Genomic DNA, 24,744 nt, shown 5'->3' with positions numbered 1-24,744 from the left:
GTCAAAATACTGGCGCGATCATAGATATATATATACGTAGATGCCTCATTCGACCGATCCGCGCAGGCACTAATGAGGAATCTATGTATATATCTATGATCGCGCCGGTATTTTGACCTTATTCCCCGGAAGTGATGGCACAGGGACAGTTGATGCAGAGCCATAGAAAAAAATGAAATACATTTTTAAATATGGATATTTTTCTTACACAAACGCATCGATTCGCTTCAGAAGGCCTTTATTAACACACCAGAGCCGCGTGGAGCAGTTATATGACGGACAGATGCATTTTTTATTGACTTCAAAAACAGAGCAACTTATAATAATGCTTGGATTAGCCAGAACATTTTTAATATAACTCAGATTTTATTGGTCTGAAAGAATGATGTCATGTACACCTCGGAGTAAATCATGGGCTAATTTTCATTTTTGGGTGAACTATCCCTTTAAAGCAATAAAAAATTTTCAGGAAGAGTGTTTTCAGCTTGTTTATTTTGATATAACAATACGGCATGCAGTGGCTTCTACCAATGGCATAAAGCTATTTAAAACTAGCCTGGCTCCGCCCTCCTACGTACTTCCGCTCAATTTTCATTTTCCTTCAGTACTCCGTCTGGGATTGCGGTATATTCTCTGGTTTTCTCCGGTCAAATTTTAACCGGTCCAATCAGTGAACAGAGGGAGTGGCTGAGAGCAATGACGTTGATGTAGTGCGTTAGTTTGAGATGACATACGTCAAGACCAAACGTTAGCGATTGGCTATGGCAGATCCAATAGTTTTAAACTTCAACAGAGCACCGCCTTCAAGGAAGTAAACGCTTGTCAATATAGAGTGGCCAGACTCTCTGTACAAATTAAATATACGAGAGTCTGGTAGGACCAGGCTAATTTAAAACATCATTCAATGTAAATAGTTATAATCGTAACTAATAAATCGCAATTACGATTTCAAGGGAATAATCAACAATTTTGTCATAATCGTGCAGCACCTAGTTAAAAATGATTTCTATTTCAAATAAATGCTGTTCTTTTGAACGTTGTTCATCAAAGAATCCTGAAAAACTAAATGTTTCACACAAAAATATGACATTTTTCATAAATGTTTGTGAAGGATCATGTGACCCTGAAGACTGAAAATACAGCTTTGATCACAGGAATAAATTACGTTTTAACACATATTCAAATAGAAAACACGTATCTTAAATAGCAATAATATTTCACAATTTTACAGATTTTACTGTATTTTTGATCCAATAAATGCAGCCTTGGTGAGCAGAAACAGACTTATTTCACAAAAATAAAAAACTTAAATAAATCCCGGTTGTGCGTTTTAAAGGGATCATACAGTATAATGCCATTTTTGTACAAGTTAATATGATTCTTTAGTGTCTAAATGAAAAGTTTGTACTATACTTTAACAAAAATTCTCATTAGTATTGTAAGAAAACACTCATTTTACCTGGTCAAAAACAGCTCTCGCTAAACCCGCAATCTCATTCATTTTGTGATTGAACCTCAAACATTACACTGCAAAAAATGCTTTTCTTACTTAGTATTTTTGTCTTGTTTTCAGTCCAAATATCTAAAAAATCTTACATTAAGAAGCATTTACTAGACAAGCAAAAGGTTTTGTCTTGTTTTGGGGGAAAATAACTCAAAATTAAGGGAGTTTTTGCTTAAAATAAGCAAAATAATCTGCCAATGGGGTAAGCAAAATAATCTTAATTCAAACAGAAAACAAGATTATTTTGCTTACACCATTGGCAGATTATTTTGCTTATTTTAAGCAAAAACTCCTTTCATTTTGAGTTATTTTCCCCCAAAACAAGACAAAAACTTCTGCTTGTCTAGTAAATGCTTCTTAATGTAAGATTTTTTAGATATTTGGACTGAAAACAAGACAAAAATACTCAGTAAGAAAAGCATTTTTTGCAGTGTAGTTTCTCAGTTAACCTGCGTTTCTGAGCTAAGATTTGACCTTCCGACATCAAAGAGACACTGGCCTTGCATTCCAGGAACCAGGAATATCTCCACTCCTAGATTCATCCATCAAACACATAAAAAATAGTTTTAACAGGAAAACATCTCTGGCTCGGCGTCAACAATGAACGCTTCAGAAGACACCAATTAACCTAGCAGTGGGAGAAGCCCGGCACAGTTCAGGGTCGCAGAAAGCAAGTGCACAAACTGCCCGATTTAGCATGAATCAGACTCTTTATCCAACACGGGGTGGAAAAAGCACCTGCGACTGCGAGCGGGGTTTATATAGACAAAGAGCGTTAAGAGCAGGCCAGCTGTAGTCTCAGAGGATAAGGTGGAAATATAAGGCCACTGACAGACGTATGTTAGCAAGTGAGCTAGCTAGCAGCGATGACAAGAGAGATAGCGGGGTTCATTTCTACAATGCCGTCGTGAAACAATACCAAAAAAGCCATTGCGAAACACGAGGTTTTATGGATTTTTCATGAAGCAAGAAGTTAAAAACAGACGAAGCGACGTGCTGACAAGCGGCTGGAGTTAAATGCGAGAGCGCACGAGAGATATGAAAGGAAAACGCTTCAACATGGTCAAACTGGGTCAGAGACGAACCTTGTCTCAGCCAATTGGGCACCTCTGAAGCAGCGATCGGTCTTCGGGGCGAAATAAATAATTTATAAGTTTATAACAATGACATGTCATGAAGTTTCAATTTCACTACAATGAATCCATACCCACGGAGCATAAAGCAACACCACATGGATGAGAGGGGGATCACGACACAAGCGGTTCCGCCCACCCAATCCGCCGCTCCCCAGACGTACAAAAGACGGGGAAAAACAGACGTATAGACGCCTTTCATCCTCACAATGAGAATCATATGTCTCCCATGGCCTGCTCCAGACATTCGGTCTTCACTATAGGTGACGCCTTCGGGCAGAAACGGGAATCTGAAACAAGGAACAAATCGTATGGAGATAAGAGACTTGTGGAGGGGAAGCGGCGCTCTAATGGCTCTGGCCGAGATCGCTCCTGCAAACACAAAGCTTATAGATTCAGTTCCTGGAACGGCATAGTTTTAAAGAGTCCATCAACTTGAAACCCTAGCACAGATCTCCAAACCCATCTGTAAATGCAGTGCGTGACGCCATGAATGTAAAGCAGTGCTGGAGGATAATTACAAGCCCCCCGAAATGAGTTGCAGGATCCCTGGAATTATATAATATAGTAAACTGCATTATCGCACAGCTCTAAAGTGTCCAACTTTGTCCGCATGCATGTGGTACATCAAGAGATGTTATGGCAAATCTCGACTGTGTGGATGTAAACTATATTTATAAATGAAGTGTGGGTTATGGTACACCCAACTTTATACACACATACTCACATAACATTGCAAATCTTAGCTCTGTGTAAACTATGTTAGGGCACAGCTCTTTACACTTGGGTTATTTTTTCTACCCAAATACTGGGTTGAATCAAGTTTTTGTGTAACTCAGATCCTGGGTCAGAATTAACAAATGAGTGTTTGGGTAGTTTTTGTGTAACTCAGATCCTAGGTCAGACGTAACAACCCAGTGTTTGGGTAGTTTTTGTGTAACTCAGATCCTGGGTCAGACGTAACAACCCAGTGTTTGGGTAGTTTTTGTGTAACTCGGATCCTAGGTCAGACGTAACAACCCAGTGTTTGGGTAGTTTTTGTGTAACTCAGATCCTAGGTCAGACGTAACAACCCAGTGTTTGGGTAGTTTTTGTGTAACTCGGATCCTAGGTCAGACGTAACAACCCAGTGTTTGGGTAGTTTTTGTGTTACCCAGATCCTGGGTCAGACGTAACAACCCAGTGTTTGGGTAGTTTTTGTGTTACTCGGATCCTGGGTCAGACGTAACAACCCAGTGTTTGGGTAGTTTTTGTGTTACTCGGATCCTGGGTCAGACGTAACAACCCAGTGTTTGGGTAGTTTTTGTGTTACTCGGATCCTGGGTCAGACGTAACAACCCAGTGTTTGGGTAGTTTTTGTGTTTTTTTTTTACTGTAGTTTTCAGTAAACGGAGTTAGTGTAAATACCCCTACGACACTCCCTACGTGTGTATTAGTATATCCAGCTTTACCTATTGTAGTCTATATGTACATAAAGCAATACAATCGCACAGCTCTATATATAAAGTTGGATTTATAATACATCCAACCTTATCCGCATACCTACAAGTACACTCATTTAAAGCATTACCATATAGCAAATATTGGCTTTGTGCATTATAGTCATATTTAGCAGATAAGAGCTATAGTTACCAATATATTGCAACATTATAATCACAAAGATACACTCACCTAAAGGATTATTAGGAACACCTGTTCAATTTCTCATTAATGCAATTATCTAATCAACCAATCACATGGCAGTTGCTTCAATGCATTTAGGGGTGTGGTCCTGGTCAAGACAATCTCCTGAACTCCACACTGAATGTCAGAATGGGAAAGAAAGGTGATTTAAGCCATTTTGAGCATGGCATGGTTGTTGGTGCCAGACGGGCCGGTCTGAGTATTTCACAATCTGCTCAGTTACTGGGATTTTCACGCACAACCATTTCTAGGGTTTACAAAGAATGGTGTGAAAAGGGAAAAGCATCCAGTATGCGGCAGTCCTGTGGGCCAAAATGCCTTGTTGATGCTAGAGGTCAGAGGAGAATGGGCCGACTGATTCAAGCTGATAGAAGAGCAACTTTGACTGAAATAACCACTTGTTACAACCGAGGTATGCAGCAAAGCATTTGTGAAGCCACAACACGCACAACCTTGAGGCGGATGGGCTACAACAGCAGAAGACCCCACCGGGTACCACTCATCTCCACTACAAATAGGAAAAAGAGGCTACAATTTGCACGAGCTCACCAAAATTGGACAGTTGAAGACTGGAAAAATGTTGCCTGGTCAGATGAGTCTCGATTTCTGTTGAGACATTCAGATGGTAGAGTCAGAATTTGGCGTAAACAGAATGAGAACATGGATCATCATGCCTTGTTACCACTGTGCAGGCTGGTGGTGGTGGTGTAATGGTGTGGGGGATGTTTTCTTGGCACACTTTAGGCCCCTTAGTGCCAATTGGGCATGGTTTAAATGCCACGGCCTACCTGAGCATTGTTTCTGACCATGTCCATCCCTTTATGAGCACCATGTCCCCATCCTCTGATGGCTACTTCCAGCAGGATAATGCACCATGTCACAAAGCTCCAATCATTTTAAATTGGTTTCTTGAACATGACAATGAGTTCACTGGACTAAAATGGCCCCCACAGTCACCAGATCTCAACCCAATAGAGCATCTTTGGGATGTGGTGGAACAGGAGCTTCGTGCCCTGGATGTGGATCCAACAAATCTCCATCAACTGCAAGATGCTATCCTATCAATATGGGCCAACATTTCTAAAGAATGCTTTCAGCACCTTGTTGAATCAATGCCACGTAGAATTAAGGCAGTTCTGAAGGCGAAAGGGGGTCAAACACAGTATTAGTATGTGTTCCTAATAATCCTTTAGGTGAGTGTATTAAGATATAACAATGATTTTCTGCTTTGAAAAAAAAAAGTGTATTGCGCAAATAAATTTGATTTGACTTGACCTCAAACAATGTAAAATACAAGTAATATGATATAAAATAATAAAATTAAACCTAGAATATAAAATCTGGGCCCTGAAGCATCTTCCAAACAAAACGCAACTTCAGTGGAAGACAGCAGCACTTGAAACAAGCCTCTCGGTTTAATTGGAAGGATTAACTACAGTTGTGACTGTGCATTACGTCATCAACGGCGTCCCGCTTCCAAAAATACTGCATTTAAATTTAATACGCGTATTTACAGCATGCATTCTGCTGAGGAATATGAAGCCAGCGAGTTCACAGGCCCCGTCTCTCTATGATACCGCCGCATTACTTCATGGAAATGCATCCATACCGGCGGGTCTAGAAGAGAGACTTGGCTCGCGTCTGATTTCTCATTATCGTAGACTAATGTTCTTGCCCGGTGCGTATAAATCAACACGACCCGGCCGCTTTCATGTGCGCAGCGGGAAGTTATCGTGCACTTCAGCGGGGTCTTTGAACTCTACATGTATGTTCTATATGTGTGTGGGTGTGGATGAGATCGGACACAGAGTTTGTGTTTACTGATCGGTCACGGGGCTTAGGAGAGGATCGTACGGCGTGCATCAGTGTGAAGGCGACAATGATGTCTCCTACTGAGCTAGCTTGCTGTCTACTGACTGACTGCAGAACCTTCATGCAATCTCACAAGAGGATGGAAAGCTTTACGTAGACAAGAACTCAACACAGAGGAAGCGCACAGGAAACTCAACCCAACTGATTCCAAAACAGTCTTGCATAAGCTAAAACAAGCAGCACACGTAAGATTTGAGTCAAGGAAGCAGCACAATGACAAATGCTCAGCATTCATTTTGCTTAGAAAGTTGCTTAACACATTAAACGTTACAAATGTTAAGCAGCGTCATTAGCGGCGGAACACACCGCACGTTTTTACACCCTTTTCGGTTATTATTCTATGCAAACGTGTCAGTTTACAACACGTTTTTTTCTTTCGATTATCATGTAAACATGCGCCGGACATTTTTGCCAGCTTTTTTTCTCTTCAAAAGTTCAACTTGAGTATTTTACATTTAAAAAATACATGCTTTTTTACCACTGCATGTCTGTTTAAAAAAAAAAAATTGTTCAGTATGTTGCTTAAAGGGTTAATTCACCCAAAAATTAAAATTAGCCCATGATTTACTCATCCTTCAAGTCATTCTAAATGTATATGACTCTCTTCTTTCAGACGAATACAGGTGGGTTATATTAAAAATGTCCTGGCTCTTCAAAGCTTTATTGTTGCCTCATTTATGAAGTCCATAAAAGAGCATTTATCCATCATATAACTGATCCACACAGCTCCGGGGGGTTAATAAAGGCCTTCTGAAGCGAAGCGGCGCGTTTGTGTAAGAAAAATATCCATATTTTAAACGTTATAGACAAAAATAAGTAACTTCCGGTGGAAAGCCGTAGCCTACGCAATTCGAGAATGAAAAGTATTGCAGCTTTACAGAGGGTATGCATCGCCGTCACTTTCCCGCCGGAACACGCCGGGAAGCTGACTACATAATGAATCTCTTATTTACATAATGTCTACACTTTTTTTGAACTCAGCACTGGAGCACTGGAGAACTCAGCACTGGACAAAAACTCGAGCTGTGATTGGATTCTAACTTCAACACCTGTGATTGGCCATTGCGTTCAAGACATCAACAAACATGTCTGTGATTGGCTACAATACTCACCTAAGTGAAAACACGTTAGAAATGTAATAATTTGATGAGCGCACTGGATCTTCTGCCAACTCTTTTTTGCTAATAATATGCTATTATTACAAAGAAAACAGATCCTAGACCAGCAGTGTTGGGCAGCTTTTCCCTCTAAAAGCAACCAGTAGCAGAAGCAGCAGACTTCAGTGGTCTTTTCTTTGAGGAAAAAACAAAGAACGGCAATGAAGTCGTTCTTAAGAAAGGAAGATGTGTTCGGAGTTTCGCCGACCGGATACGGCAAAAGTTTAATCAACTAGCTCCGCTTCACCTTCTTCGGTGCTCTGGTTGGTTGTAGCGCTATCCTATTGTGTGCAGAGGGAATTTGAAAGACAACCGTTTATCCCGCCCCTCGGATTGAGCCCTGCCAATGGTGTGTTCCCAGACCCAACATCTTGATGTGGCTCTGACTTGTCAGGCTAGCATGAGTGAAAACTCGGCTCAAAATCTGACGAAAATCGCACCTCCCGACCCTCCCGACCCTCCCGAAATGTTTTAAAACTCGGCCCAATTTTCACCAGCATATAGGCTGTCCCTATTGCCAAGTCATACACATCCACATCACATAGGCTGGATCGATGAGTATTATAAGGCTATAGCTCAGTGGCTGCATCTATACAGTGTGCAAATTCACAGTCACACACACACTTTCTCTCTCTCTCTCTTTCTCTGTAGTTGTTTCTGTTGAAAGGAATGGCTGCAGTTCTCTGTTTTTAAACAATCATTTGCACACAAAATGCCCTTTATATTTTTTTCAATCCGAAGTTCCGTGTTCAGCGTGAAAGCGATTTCCAATATCTCACGACCTGCCTGTCTTTACGCCTGCCTTTAGCCGCACTGTTATCTATAATCTAGTGTGCTCCAAAACAATGACAAAATACACTTTTAGAAGATATAAGCGGTAGGGTTGGGTATCGTTTGGGGTTTTTTCGATTCCGGTGTCAAACCGATACTTTTAAAACGGTACCGGAGCCTAAACGCCGAACGGTGCCTGAACCGATACTTACAACAACAAAAAAAGGCCACAAAACGAGATGGATGACATTAAATGGCTTTTTATTCATTTATTTTTATTTAAATTGAACCATTTATTAAAAGTTTAACGTATACTTCAATGTATGAATATAAATAAATACAAAACACAATTGACTTATTTACAAATTATTATTGACTTTTTTACAAATTCACAGTAAAACCTAAGCCACCTAACCCAACTACAACAAGCCTAATATAACTCTAAATAACAGTTTCAGTAATAACAGCAGTCGTCTGTATTCTTGCTCTGCTACAAACCAGCTTCGAGCTTCAGCTTTATTTTGAAATATGATCATATTCTCTGGCTAAATATTTTAGAACGCATCGCCTTAATGTTTCCATGGCGACGCGTCATGTTTCTCACATGACACACAGCAGCCGCAATAGCGCTGACAGCTCAGCTGTATCGGGTTTATTTCGTATTTTCTTTTTATTCAAAATATTCACAAACTTCTTAACTGTGTCACAAACTATCTGATGTTCAAATGTGTGAGTGAATGTGTGTTAGTTGATCTATAAAGCGCAATGGGCGGCGCCATGTTAGTTTGCGCCTCAGAATCGGATCTGTCGGATTTACAACACTTGAGTTCATTCTCGTCTCACGAAATACATGAAAGTAAGTGACCAGTGAACTGGAAGAAGAATAGAGTAAACTATATAGTTACTATATAATGTGCATGAATCTGATGTGAATAAAACACGTAACGTTAGTCAAATTATAATCGTCTGAAAGGATTGTCATTGCCGCTTTCATAGACATCAGTGTGTTTTTTGCTAGAAGCCTACTTATGAGCATTTAAATGTCTGAAACCTGAAATAAACATGATGTGGTTGATGTGGTTGTAAATGATGTGGTTGAAAACACTGAATAGTTGTAATGAGTTGTGATGTGACCAGCGCTGAGCGTCTGTCTCTGGCTCGGTGCCAGCCAAAGCGCGAAAGCACGTTTTTGGCATATTGGCACCGGGTTTCGGTACCCAACCCTAATAAGCAGTCAAAACTTAGTCTCTCACTTCCGCTAAAATGGATCAATGATTTGATCGCTGAACTTCAGCTTCTCATCAGATTTTCTGAAAATCTTGTTCACACATTTACAATTTTCTAATTGCAAAAAAACATATCAGACCCATTTGATGACACACTGTGAAAGAAGAAATCAGACGGACAGAGAACAGCACAGCTCCTGTGTGATATATTTCATTTGATATATGCCATGAAAGGTCAATGCTACATGTGGGAAAAACGAGCATCCGTTATCACAGCTCAGAGGAGTGTGCGGTATTCTCATTATCGTCTCCCGTCCTTGAAACTTCAAAGAATATACCGCACTAATGAGACGTCTATCCTGAAAAAAACAAGCTGGCTATTCTGCCAAAAATAAGGAGATGCACTGGTTTGATTCACAGTTATCAGTGGTGGATTTTTTTCAGTGATTATATTTATGGTTTGAGAACAGAAATGAGATCAAAAGTCTGTTTGGCTCAAGCCATTGCCAATGGTGAAGTAAATTTAATTGCATTAAGTCTACAGCCACTGAGCAATGGCATGTCAGTAAATGAAGGTGAAATGAAAATGTCCTCCCATGTCTTAGGAACGTCTTTAAACGGACGTCTTCATGTCAGCGGTCTGCGTTCAATCGTGCTGTCACTGACACGGGACAGAGCTTTGGGTTAGTGGAGAGGGTTTTATGACGGGACGACCCTTTCATTCCGCAGCATTAGGAAGACAAAGTGCCGTTATCACTCAGAGTGGGTCTGTGACCGCAGGAGAAACATGTTTGGAGCGTCTCCTAAAGCCGCAGAGATACGGAGACTCTTGACACTGGTCAAGCCGCGCATTTAAGAGGAGAGATGGAACAGACCGCGACCGTCTGCCCAGGACAGCGCCGTGTCCTTATTAAGAAACGAGACAGAGAGATATCAGAGTAGACGTACACATCAACACACGAGCGGCTTCTGTCATGCACGTCTGCTCTCTCAGGTGCTCCCGTTCAATTTCATGGTCCACTTTAGACGTTCTACTAACTGTTTGCAACTACATGTCAACTAGCAGTCATTAGAGTATTAGTAGACTGTCTGCTTAATATCTGCTAACACTTTATTTTGATGAACAGACCATAACTACTGACTATAAGTGACTTTGTAAGCAACTCTAACCCTAACAGACTACTAACACTGGGTTAAAAACAAGCTGGGTAAATATAGGAGAGAACACATGTTGGGTTAATTTAACCCCGGCAAAGTTGATTCATTTTTATTATAATACTAGCTTCTTCTTCTTCAAAACAATAATACATTTATAGATCAAATAAAATGTACACAAACCTGTATTTTACCAAAGACATGCACCAATTGGAGCTGCACTGCTCTCTCCTGAAGAGGTCGCAAAAAGCCTGCGATAAATAACTGAACCAGGATCTGGGTAACACAAAAACTACTCAAACACTGGGTTGTTACGTCTGACCCAGGACCTGAATAACAAACACTGGGTTGTTACGTCTGACCCAGGACCTGGGTAACAAACACTGGGTTATTACATCTGACCCAGAATCTGAGCTACACAAAAACTACCCAAACACTGGGTTGTTACGTCTGACCCAGGACCTGAGTAACAAACACTGGGTTGTTACGTCTGACCCAGGATCTGAGTTACACAAAAACTACCCAAACACTGGGTTGTTACGTTTGACCCAGGACCTGGGTAACAAACACTGGGTTGTTTCGTCTGACCCAGGATCTGAGTTACACAAAAACTACCCAAACACTGGGTTGTTACATCTGACCCAGAATCTGAATTACACAAAAACTACCCAAACACTGGGTTGTTACGTCTGACCCAGAATCTGAATTACACAAAAACTACTCAAACACTGGGTTGTTACGTCTGACCCAGGATCTGAGTTACACAAAAACTACCCAAACACTGGGTTGTTACGTCTGACCCAGGATCTGAGTAACACAAAAACTACCCAAACACTGGGTTGTTACGTCTGACCCAGGATCTGAGTAACACAAAAACTACCCAAACACTGGGTTGTTACGTCTGACCCAGGATCTGAGTAACACAAAAACTACCCAAACACTGGGTTGTTTCGTCTGACCCAGGACCTGGGTAACAAACACTGGGTTGTTTCGTCTGACCCAGGATCTGAGTAACACAAAAACTACCCAAACACTGGGTTGTTACGTCTGACCCAGGATCTGAGTAACATAAAAACTACCCAAACACTGGGTTGTTACGTCTGACCCAGGATCTGAGTAACACAAAAACTACCCAAACACTGGGTTGTTACGTCTGACCCAGGATCTGAGTAACATAAAAACTACCCAAACACTGGGTTGTTACGTCTGACCCAGGATCTGAGTAACACAAAAACTACCCAAACACTGGGTTGTTTCGTCTGACCCAGGACCTGGGTAACAAACACTGGGTTGTTTCGTCTGACCCAGGATCTGGGTAACACAAAAACTACTCAACACTGGGTTGTTTTGTCTGACCCAGGATCTGAGTAACACAAAAACTACCCAAACACTGGGTTGTTACGTCTGACCCAGGACCTGGGTAACAAACACTGGGTTGTTTCGTCTGACCCAGGATCTGAGTAACACAAAAACTACCCAAACACTGGGTTGTTACGTCTGACCCAGGATCTGAGTAACATAAAAACTACCCAAACACTGGGTTGTTACGTCTGACCCAGGATCTGAGTAACACAAAAACTACCCAAACACTGGGTTGTTACGTCTGACCCAGGATCCGAGTTACAAAAAAACTACCCAAACACTGGGTTGTTATGTCTGACCCAGGATCTGGGTAACACAAAAACTACTCAAACACTGGGTTGTTACGTCTGACCCAGGATCTGAGTAACACAAAAACTACTCAAACACTGGGTTGTTACGTTTGACCCAGGACCTGAGTAACAAACACTGGGTTGTTTTAGTTTGACCCAGGACCTGAGTAACAAACACTGGGTTGTTTTAGTTTGACCCAGGATCTGAGTAACACAAAAACTACCCAAACACTGAAAAAATAACCCCAAATGGCTCAACCCAGGATTTGGGTAGAAAAATAATAAAGTGGAACCAATGTCACTTCAAGATTCAGCAGATGTTTCTCCTAAAAATAAATAAACACAATTGAGTCAGTAGTTGTCATACAGTAAAATCATGTAGTCTCAGGACAAACGGAGACATTTGCTTACACTGTTTGACAACATTGACATGAAACATCGGATACACTGATACACTTTATTGTTCAGGATTTTTGATGAATAGAAAGTTGTGTGACATTATAAACGTCTTAACTCTTTTCTGTCGCTTTTGATCATTTTAATGCATCCTTGCTGAATAAATACTGTGCCCTAATTGTAATAAATTCATTAAGTATAAAACTATAGTTTTCCATTCTGAACATGGCCACACCGTGCACAATACCGCAAACCATCTTCTTTCACACACTCCAAACGCGTCCTACGTTCAAGTGGCTGCATCTACAGGAGACTAAGAGAGGAGAACACAAGAGATATACGAGTGAATGAGCGTATAAATCACAGTCCATCTCCCGCAGTGTTTACGAACGCCTGCCTCTCCGTTAAACAGAGGGCCCTGCTGGTACCTGGGGGCCACCGTGCAGGAGCCGAAGCCCCGCCGCCCCCCCAGCTCGGACAGAGAGGTCGCCACGGGGCCTGATCGCCGCGACCCCTGCCGTCACGCTGCACAGTGTCATTTCAGACACAGGACAAACGCAGTATTTCACTCTGATAACAGCGGCTCGCTCGCCGCCAAGCCAGAGCACATCTCAACAACACACACACAAAGCTAGTGAATGTGCTATCAGATACACACATTCAGTGTTTTGAGAAAGCAAATGTTCGCACATGCGATCCTTTGATCTGACGGCTCCTGCTTAAATGCTTGATCTGACGTTTTCTAGACAAACGCTGTAAAATTGGGCACCAAAGCAGAGCTGGAATCTAGACGAAGCAGCAGCTTGAATATAAGAGAGACGTGGAAAATAGTCATGAGTATGTGCTAGCGTATGTGACCAAATAATGAATTAATATTTTGTCTTTTCCCCCCAAATTCTAAAAAGCAAACATTCTAAGGATCTAAAATAACATTAGTTCAACCAAAAGCACCAATTCAAACTTGTTTGATGTTAGTGAGCAAAAACGGCATTAGATCTTTTATGTTTTGTAACAAATTTATTTAAAGTTTCACAAAGAATGTTTTAACTATCACTATTGTAAGTTTTACTAAACTCACCCTTGTTCACAGTACATAAAAACAGCAAGTAACTAAATTAACGTGAATTAATTTTAACGCAAAAATGTTGTATTGTTGGCTTTGCTTAAAGCTACACTGTGTGATATTTTCCCCCATCTAGTGGTGAAAAGGTAAATGACCATCCAGTGAATATTAGTTTCTCTTCCTCTCAATTCCGATTTCGTTTTAACTCCTACGGTGGCCGAATTAGTCCAAGATTAACATGGCTTCCAGTTCGACCTCGTCCACATTCGACACGGTGCCATCGAGTGTTAAAACGCCAAAGGCGAAGCTTGAATTTATGGGTATGTCCCTCTTTGGCTAATGTACTTTCGAGATGGAGGGGCAACATGGCGACCGGCATTCGAACCCCTCACCCGTATGTATTTTCAATAAACTTACGAGAATACTTTATTACTTGAAAGAAGTTAATATACATTAATGAGCACATATATTTTTGAAAGAACCAAGTGTTTTTAGCTAAGAATAAACTAAAAAAGTTACACAGTGTAGCTTTAACAAGTGTTCAAACTTAACATTGTTGAGTGAAACGAACAAACTGGGCCGTGGATCTGTAGTTCCCAGCATGCTTTGCAAGGGACTGCGTTAAAAGAGTAAATTTAGGGATTAAACGGTTATTTTTATGTGTTTTTCAGTAAAGGGAAAGATGTTGTTTGTTTATGTTAGTGTTTAAAGGGTTAGTTCACCCAAAAATGAAAATTCTGTCATTAATTACTTGCCCTCGTGTCGTTCGACACCCGTCAGACCTCCGTTCATCTTCAGAACAGAAATGAAGATATTTTAGTGTAAATCTGATGGCTCTGAAAGGCCTCCATTGGCTCAATGGTACTCTACACTCTCAAGACCCTTAAAAGACACTAAAGACGTCGTTACAAAGTCCATCTCACTACAGTGGTTCTAAAATAACTTTATGAATCGGCGACAATAGTTTTTGTGCGCAAAAAAAACGATTGACGATTTCAAAACAAAGCATCATGAAGCTTCGAAGCGTTATGAATCACTGAGCCGAATGATGATTCGGATCGCGTGTCAAACCGCCAAACTGCTGAAATTTGGCGATTCAAACTGCTGAATCGACTCACTGATTCATAACGCTTCGAAGCTTCATGATGCTTTGTTTTGAAATCGTCATCACTATGTAAGTCGTTATTTAGGTTTTTTTTGCGCACAAAAACTATTGTCGCCGATTTATAGAGTTATTTTAGAACCACTGTAGTGAGATGGACTTTGTAACGACGTCTTTAGTGTCTTTTAAGGGTCTTGAGAGTGTAGAGTACCATTGAGCCAATGGAGGCCTTTCAGAGCCATCAGATTTCAACTAAAATATCTTCATTTCTGTTCCGAAGATGAACGGAGGTCTGACAGGTGTCAAACGACATGAGGGTAAGTAATTAATGACAGAATTTTAATTTTTGGGTGAACTAACCCTTTAATGTTCAGTTATGTTGGACATTTAGAGAAGTTTGTGGTTACCATTATGCAGAAGAGTGGTTCATGTGTTTAGGGCACTCATTTTATTGGATGGAAATCCTGTCCTCAATTAAATTGAGTTTGTTCAACGAGTTATTTTTTTTTTCATTTTGTGTCTAAAAATATGCTTGTTGTTATTTAATAGTTTTCCACTTACACTTGTAGAGCTAGTAGATAAAGTAAATAAAAGTTGTTAGCGTTTAACGTTTCTTTAGACATATGTCTCATGTTTGTGTGATAAGTATTCACTAAGTTACAGTTCATTTTCTGAAGAGAATCAGATTAGACATCATTGACAGAGAGGCTGAAGATCGCGCATCATGTTTGTGTTCTTTATTTTGCAAAAAGCACAACATTTAGTTTTTATTGTGACTGTACACAAAAAAATAGAAACTTCACAGATTATAATGATGTATAACACTTGCCTGAATGATAAAAAACGACAGTTATTTGAGTCTCTTTGGCAGTGATAAGAAAAAAAGCGAGTCGATCGTGCAGGCGCGTCTGCCGACTCGAGGGGGTTAAAGATTCTTAATGGAACCTTTGATGCCAATAAAGAACCTTCATTTTAAAGAGTGACAGTCTTACACAGAAGTTCACTCTCAAAAACGAAGGTTCCACAATGTTTTACTTTTTGTTTTTCCTTTAAGCACATTTTTTTCTCAGTATAAAGAACATTCTAATAACCTAAAGAACTTTACACCATAAATAACTTCTATTTTGAAGAGTGACAATCTGACACTCTTTACACACAGAAGTTCACTCTTAACAACCAAAGGTTCCGAAATGTTTTTTTTTTCTGCAGCAATGTCAGAAGAATCTTTCAGTCAACAGTTCTTAAAACAACCTTTTTTTTCTCAGTATAAAGAACATTCTAATAACCTAAATAACTTTTTTTGTGGAATGGAAAGATTCCATGGAACCACAGATGCCAATAAAGACCCTTCATTTTGAAGAGTGACAATCTTCACAGAAGTTCACTCTTAAAGGTTCCATGGAAGGTTCCAAAATGGTTTTTTTTTCTGCAGCAATGTCAGAAGAATCTTTCAGTCAGAAGTTCTTAAAATAACATTTTTTTTCTTAGTATGAAGAACATTTGAATAATCTAAAGAACCTTTTCCACTGTGAAGAATCTTTTGCGGAATGGAAAGATTCCATGGATGTTAAAAGTTCTTAATGGAACATTCGATGCCAATAAAGAACCTTTACAGTCTTACACAGAAGTTCACTTTCAAACACAAAGGTCCCAAAATGTTTTACTTTTTGTTGTTGTTTTTTCTTAAAATAACATTTTTTTTCTCAGTATAAAGAACATTCTAATAACCTAAATAACTTTTTTTGCTGAATGGAAAGATTCCATGGATGTTAAAGATTCTTAATGGAACCATCAATGCCAATAAAGACCCTTCATTTTGAAGAGTGATAATCTTACACACAGAAGTTCACTCTTAACAACAAATGTTCCCAAATGTCTTTTTTTTTTTCTGCAGTGATGTCATAGAAGAATCTTTCAGTCAGAAGTTCTTAAAATAACCTTTTTTTCTTAGTATGAAGAACATTTTAATAATCTAAAGAACCCGTTTCCACTGTGAAGAATCTTTTACAGAATGGAAAGATTCCATGGATGTGTTAAAGATTCTTAATGGAACCTTCGATGCCAATAAAGAACCTTTATTTTGAAAAGTGAACATCTTACACACAGAAGTTCACTCTCAAAAACGAAGGTTGCAAAATGTTTTACTTTTTGTTGTTGTTTTTTCTTAAAATAACCATTTTTTTCTCAGTATAAAGAACATTCTAATAACCTAGATGTTTTTTTGTGTGTTTGTTTTCTGCAGCGATGTCATTGAAGAATCTTTCAGTCAACAGTTCTTAAAAGAACCTTTTTTTCTTAGTATGAAGAACATTTTAATAATCTAAAAAGAACTCTTTTCCACTGTGAAGAAATGTTTTGATGAATGGAAAGATTCCATGGATGTGTTAAAGATTCTTAATGGAATCTTTGCCAGTAAAGAGCCTTTATTTTAAAGAGTGACAGTCTTGCACAGAAGTTCACTTTCAAAAACGAAGGTTCCAAAATGTGTTACTTTTTGTTGTAGTTTTTTTTCTTAAAATTACATATTTTTCTCAGTATAAAGAACATTCTAATAATCTAAAGAACCTAGATGTTTTTTTTTTGTTTTGTTTTTCTGCAGCGATGTCATAGAAGAATCTTTCAGTCAACAGTTCTTAAAAGAACCTTTTTTTTTTTTCTTAATATAAGCATATTTGAATAATCTAAAGAACTCTTTTCCACTGTGAAGAATCTTTTGTGGAATGGAAAGATTCCATGGATGTGTTAAAGATTCTTAATGGAACCACAGATGCCAGTAAAGAACCTTTATTTGAGTGACAGTCTTGCACAGAAATTCACTCTCAAACAACAAAGGTTCCAAAATGATTTTCTTTTTTTCTGCAGCGATGTCAGAAGAATCTTTCAATCAGAAGTTCTTAAAAGAACCTTTATTTTCTTTGTATGAAGAACATTTGAATAATCTAAAGAACCTTTTCCACTGTGAAGAATCTTTTGTGGAATGGAAAGATTCCATGGATGTTAAAAGTTCTTAATGGAACCACAGATGCCAGTAAAGAATCTTTATTTCGAAGAGTGACAATCTGACACACAGAAGTTCACTCTCAACAACCAAAGGTTCCAAAATGTTTTTTTTTCTGCAGTGATGTCATAGAAGAACCTTTCAGTCAGAAGTTCTTAAAAGAACCTTTCTTCCTCAATGTGAAGAGCATTTGAATAATCTAAAGAACTCTTTTCCAGTGTGAAGAATCTTTTGCGGAATGGAAAGATTCCATGGATGCGTTAAAGATTCTTAATGGAGCCACAGATGCCAGTAAAGAACCTTTATTTGAGTGACAGTCTTGCACAGAAGTTCACTCTCAAACAACAAAGGTTCCAAAATGATTTTCTTTTTTTCTGCAGCGATGTCAGAAGAATCTTTCAATCAGAAGTTCTTAAAAGAACCTTTATTTTCTTCGTATGAAGTACATTTGAATAATCTAAAGAACCTTTTCCACTGTGAAGAATCTTTTGTGGAATGGAAAGATTCCATGGATGTTAAAAGTTCTTAATGGAACCACAGATGCCAGTAAAGAACCTTTATTTCGAAGAGTGACAATCTGACACACAGAAGTTCACTGTAAACAACCAAAGGTTCCAAAATGTTTTTTTTTTCTGCAGTGATGTCATAGAAGAACCTTTCAGTCAGAAGTTCTTAAAAGAACCTTTCTTCCTCAATGTGAAGAGCATTTGAATAATCTTAAGAACTCTTTTCCACTGTGAAGAATCTTTTGCGGAATGGAAAGATTCCATGGATGCGTTAAAGATTCTTAATGGAACCACAGATGCCAGTAAAGAACCTTTATTTGAGTGACAGTCTTGCACAGAAGTTCACTCTCAAACAACAAAGGTTCCAAAATGATTTCCTTTTTTTCTGCAGCGATGTCAGAAGAATCTTTCAATCAGAAGTTCTTAAAAGAACCTTTATTTTCTTCGTATGAAGTACATTTGAATAATCTAAAGAACCTTTTCCACTGTGAAGAATCTTTTGTGGAATGGAAAGATTCCATGGATGTTAAAAGTTCTTAATGGAACCTTCGATGCCAGTAAAGAACCTTTATTTCGAAGAGTGACAATCTGACACACAGAAGTTCACTGTAAACAACCAAAGGTTCCAAAATTTTTTTTTTTTTCTGCAGTGATGTCATAGAAGAACCTTTCAGTCAGAAGTTCTTAAAAGAACCTTTCTTCCTCAATGTGAAGAGCATTTGAATAATCTTAAGAACTCTTTTCCAGTGTGAAGAATCTTTTGCGGAATGGAAAGATTCCATGGATGCGTTAAAGATTCTTAATGGAACCACAGATGCCAGTAAAGAACCTTTATTTGAGTGACAGTCTTGCACAGAAGTTCACTCTCAAACAACAAAGGTTTAAAAAAAAAAAAGTATTTTTTTCTGCAGCGATGTCAGAAGAATCTTTCAGTCAGAAGTTCTTAAAAGAACCTTTATTTTCTTTGTATGAAGAACATTTGAATAATCTAAAGAACCTTTTCCACTGTGAAGAATCTTTTGTGGAATGGAAAGATTCCATGGATGTTAAAAGTTCTTAATGGAACCTTCGATGCCAGTAAAGAACCTTTATTTTGAAGAGTGACAATCTGACACACAGAAGTTCACTCTCAACAACCAAAGGTTCCAAAATTTTTTTTTTTTTTTTTTTCTGCAGTGATGTCATAGAAGAACCTTTCAGTCAGAAGTTCTTAAAATAACCTTTCTTCCTCATTGTGAAGAGCATTTGAATAATATAAAGAACCTTTTCCACTGTGAAGAATCTTTTGTGGAATGGAAAATGTTAAAGATTCTTAATGGAACCACAGATGCCAGTAAAGAACCTTTATTTTAAAGAGTCTTACACAGAAGTTCACTCTCAAAAACGAAGGTTCCAGAATGTTTTACTTTTTGTTGTTGTTGTTTTTTCTTTAAAAAAAAACTTGTTTTCTCAGTTTAAAGAACATTCTAATAACCTAAAGAACTTTTTTTGTGGAATGGAAAGATTCCATGGAACCACACATTTTCGTCTGACATCTCCAAACCCGAGGCCTTCAAACGCCTCTGGCCAGCACACATCCATTTAAATGAAGTCCTGTGTGATTAGTTTGCCCAAGCGGCCGTAACGGTGTCCTAATCAGCGGTGTGTTTGGATAAAGCGCTGTTCTGCAGGGGTAAACAGAGCTGTATTTGATGCTCTTTATGAGGGCTGTTTGGCAGGGTTTATTCCTCTGTTAGACTGGCTCCATGCTCTCGGAGGGAGGGCGGCCCTCCTGCGGGGCCGCAAATGGGCGGGTGGCAGTCGGGCCACATGAGAGAGAGATGCTCTCCAGCTGTTTTCCAGACCTCGCGCTTTATCTGCCCATCATCCGTTCAGGATGTTACAGTAGATGTTAACAGGTTTTCAATGAGAATCATCACGCATCTCCACCCCGCAATAAAAAGCTTGAATGCAGAGCACTCGAGATGGAGATAAAGAGCTATTTTCACTGCAACTGCACTTATCAGATAAGCTGCGTTTTTTACAGACTGCAAACTAACGCGCTCATTAGTGCGAAGCGTCGGCTCTGTTAACACCCGTGATGTGAGAAAGTTTAGACGCTCACTCCATTAGGTGCATTACGTGTTTGTGGTAACCCCAGTTAGCCGGATCCAGAGAGGTTGCGATTCCCAGGCTGTGAATCTTGTTTTAAATTAATTGATGCGTAAAATGCACTTTAAAATGTACATCACAAAATAACGTCATTGGCAAACATCCTTGACATTTTAAAGGCGATGATAATGATGCGACGTTAAAATGTATGATATTGAAACACACTGGAGTGATTGATGATAAATATACTGTATATAAACCTGGTTATTGTGTATTTAACCCCTTAACTGGTCACCAGCCTTTTTGAGAATAGTCATGAAAATGCACTATCCAAACTTAAAAGGGCTGTAATTCAAGAATGCTTTGGAATATAGATCTAAGGTTGGTCTTGTTTTAAAGACAACACTCGGCTGATTACTGCAGATGTGAAAGTTACATTTCAAAATATGAAAGTATGAAAAAGTTATGGAAGTTTAAATTTACTGTATATGAAAAATACTGTAATAAATATTTTTATTTTATATAAAATATATATATTTAACGAAAACATTTTTACTATAAAATTACTATAAAATCAAAGCCACATGTCTAACCAAGTTGTGTTCCAAATTTGAAGTTGATATCACAAAAATTAAAGTCCCCATGAGATTTTGTTTAGGCGATATACCAAAAATAGCCACCGGGCATCATCCACATTCAATTGATATACATTTCTGTCCAAATATCACTTCCATCACAAAACAGTCACCAAATATGGAACCTTGAGACTCAGACCTTTCCGACGATATGCGTTTTGTCGAGATTTTGATTATAAAGTAGTTAAAATACATTTAGTGATATGAAACATTACACCGCCCACTAGGGGGAGGAGCCCGCTAGAAGAATTTAGAGTACCGTTTCCATGGTAACACAACGTCCGATTTCAACACGGTTTTCACAGGATGAATTTTGAGTTCGTAAGCTTTCGAATGATACCTAATTTACGATGATTACTAAAATATATTATATACAAAAAAGGCGATCAAAAAAACGGTGACAGTTAAGGGGTTAAAATGCACTGAATACCCATTTAATTTCTGTATGACTGAATTATTCATCACATTTATTAGTTATATAAGACAGGGTGATTAAAATAAATGGACATTTTACATTTCAATTCAAATGCATAAATCTTAAATTGAGACCTATATTTAAAAAAAAAGTTGCTGCGCTACATTTTTAAGTACAACAAACTTGGATGTTTAAATCATTTAAACTTAAATTACATTAAACTGACTTGAAAATGAGTTGAATCTTAACAACAAAGTAGAAAATTGCTTATTTTGATGAGTTAAAGCAAATTTTTTTCTTCAGGAGAGCAAAATCAATAGGAGAGCCAATTTTACCGCAAAGTATCAGTCATGAATAGCATGTGTGCTTATCGATCTGTCATCATGCAATCAATACAAAGGTAGATAGAGGGTATGCATAATATATTACTTTCTTTTAGTGCAATCGATTAAAATTTTTTACATTCACACATTTTTCAGTTTAAAACACGTTTTTAATATATTTAATAATGTAGATATTTCACAGTAAATCACCAAATTAATGTAGAAAAAAAACAAAGACAGTATATCTGAAATATTTGGCATCTTCTTATTTCACTGATACTGATGATGTTCCTATGAAATAGATTTTCCCCCTAATTTTAAACATTAATTCCATTCAACATTATAGTGTAATTGAAAGCTTTTTTAACATTGAATAGGCTTCAAACTAATTATGAATTAAACATAGATTAATGCTTATTAAAGCTACAAAAGTTATTGAGTCAAGAATATAGTGAGCGATGAACATTAATAACAGACATCATTAGTGGCCGCAGTCACTTTAAGATCTGCCGAACAACTCTTTAAGTTCATTAGACGTTATTTAACTCATTTAAGATGCTCTTACGAGGAAACGCCACAAGACGGACATTTAGGCATAATTCTGTGTGTTATAGTTATAGTTCAAGAGCGAAAGAGGACTCGATTCTGGCGCAAAACCCACACCACTAATCCTAGCTAACAATGAGTATCACATGCACGGAAAAAGTCATTTTGGCATATTAATCGCACGATAAATACAATTTGTGTTATAAATACGCATTTCATTTCATGTTGATCAATAAGAGCACATTCGTTATAGCGTTATGAGTAACACTGAGTTAAAGCCATGTAAAAACATTAGTGCTAGGGGAAAATTTATCTCGATTAATCGCATCCAAAATAAATGTTTGTGTTTACATAATATATGTGTGTGTGCCGCACTGTAAAAAAAAATATTTAAAAAGTAAGTTACCTGGTCGAAATAAAAAATTTGAGTTAATCCAATGAACATTTGAGAATCGACATCACCCTTTATTGAAATATTATTAAAAGTTTTTTGTAAGCATATTGCGTAATTGTGTGTTTTATTTGTAATAATGCAGTGAAACATGCCAAATTGTGTTATTTTCATGATTTATCACAACATTTTTATTTATTTATGTGGTTCAGATACAATAATATTTTGAGTTGCTATTTATTACACCAATTTCCTTCATTGTATTAACTCAATTTTTTTTATTTCAATGAACTAAAAATCAAGCCAAACAGGCTACTTACTTTTTTAAGTTAAACCACTAATAATTTTTACAGTGTGTGTATATATATATATATACACATGCATGTATATATTTAAGGAAATTAAGGAAAATTAAGAAATTTGCATGCATATACTGTATATATCTATCATATATATATATATATATTTTTTTTTTTATAAAAATGTTCTTAAATGTATATATATACATGTGTGTGTATTTATATATACATAATCATTTTATATATATGGGTCAATGACATGACATGTATTTTTTGTGTCCGAATTCATTATTTTCCTACAAAAAAAAAAAAAAAATACATGTTACATATCAAATTGATCTACAATATTTCCTTTATAAGATACTCTTTCAAATTATTTTGAAATTCAATTGACTTTTTGAGTTAGGGTTAGTGTTTTTTGAGTTGGTGTTTCAAATACCTAAAATGTCAGGTGGTGCGACCAGCAAATTTACATTTAAAAGTATCAATTCCCACTGCAATTGCAAAATGAAGTATGAAATATAAATGTAAACCATTATATAATATATACAAATAATAATAAAAAAACATAAAAACTCCTTATGGAAAATTGTGTTCTGAACATGCAAGTGTCCGTTTACATAAATTGGACTAAAATGGCAATGCATTGAAAAGAGAAAGGGAATTTACCATGTGATATGCATTTTACAATGATTCATATGTATATTGTACATGTATATTATTTTAAATGAATATATGGTCGCACCACCTGACATTTTCTGGGTGGTAAAATCAGAAATCATGTTAATAATGAATTAATGCGGTCTTAAAAGCTGTATAAAAAACCCTGAATGAATCAACACCTTACATTTTTTGGACATAAAAATGCATTTTAAAACTCTTTTGCTTAAAACTATTATATTTTCTATCTTTAAAAAAAATATTATTTTTCTTATTTTCTTGTTATATATAATTATATGCGATTAATCACAATAATTTTTTCCCCCAGCACTAATAACATATGTTGTCATCATCATATATATATATATTTCCCTGATTTATAACTTTTTTGTTTGTCAAATAAAAATTATTGTGGATCAGAAAACATCATATTTTGAGTTTCTATATACAACTTTATTTCTCCTTTATTGTATTAACTAAAAATTGTAATGTCAATGAACTTCCTTTTTTAAGTTAAACCAATATTTTTTACACACACACACACACACACACACACACACACACACACACACACACACACACACACACACACACACACACACACACACACACACACACACACACACACACACACACACACACACACACACACACACACACACACACACACACACAGTTTGTAGTGATCTCTTAAGCATTATAAGATGTGGTAGAAGTTAATATAAAGCGGGCCCCTCGACACGGGCCCCTGAGAGCATCACAGGCGGTTGCCTGGGCGACGGGGCCCTTAAGCCAGGTGAGAATATTTCACGGTAAATTAGGAGAATCTCTTTGAAGTTTCTTCACAGGCGTCACAAAAAGCAACAAAGACTTCTGAAACAAAAGCTCAGATGTGCTGTGGGTTTTCACTGATATTTTATTATCTGAATATAAAGAATAAATAACAGTTCTTAAATCTTCATTTACAGGATAAATCGCTGGTCGCAGCTGCGAGACGTTAAAAATCCATAATAAATTTTGAGGTCGTCACATCGCCGTGGAAACCTTATAAAACATCTCGGACGCTCTCTGCAATATAAATACAACGTTAACCAATATTTTCCACAAATACAGTAGACTCTGGATAACACATAATACTGGCTTTTTACAAGTAGCTAGATCATTAC

Source organism: Gobio gobio (genome assembly GCF_949357685.1).
Source record: "Gobio gobio genome assembly, chromosome: 1".
Classification (NCBI taxonomy): Eukaryota; Metazoa; Chordata; class Actinopteri; order Cypriniformes; family Gobionidae; genus Gobio; species Gobio gobio.
The sequence above is the reverse complement of the archived record's forward strand: the minus strand, read 5'-3'. Positions refer to the sequence as shown.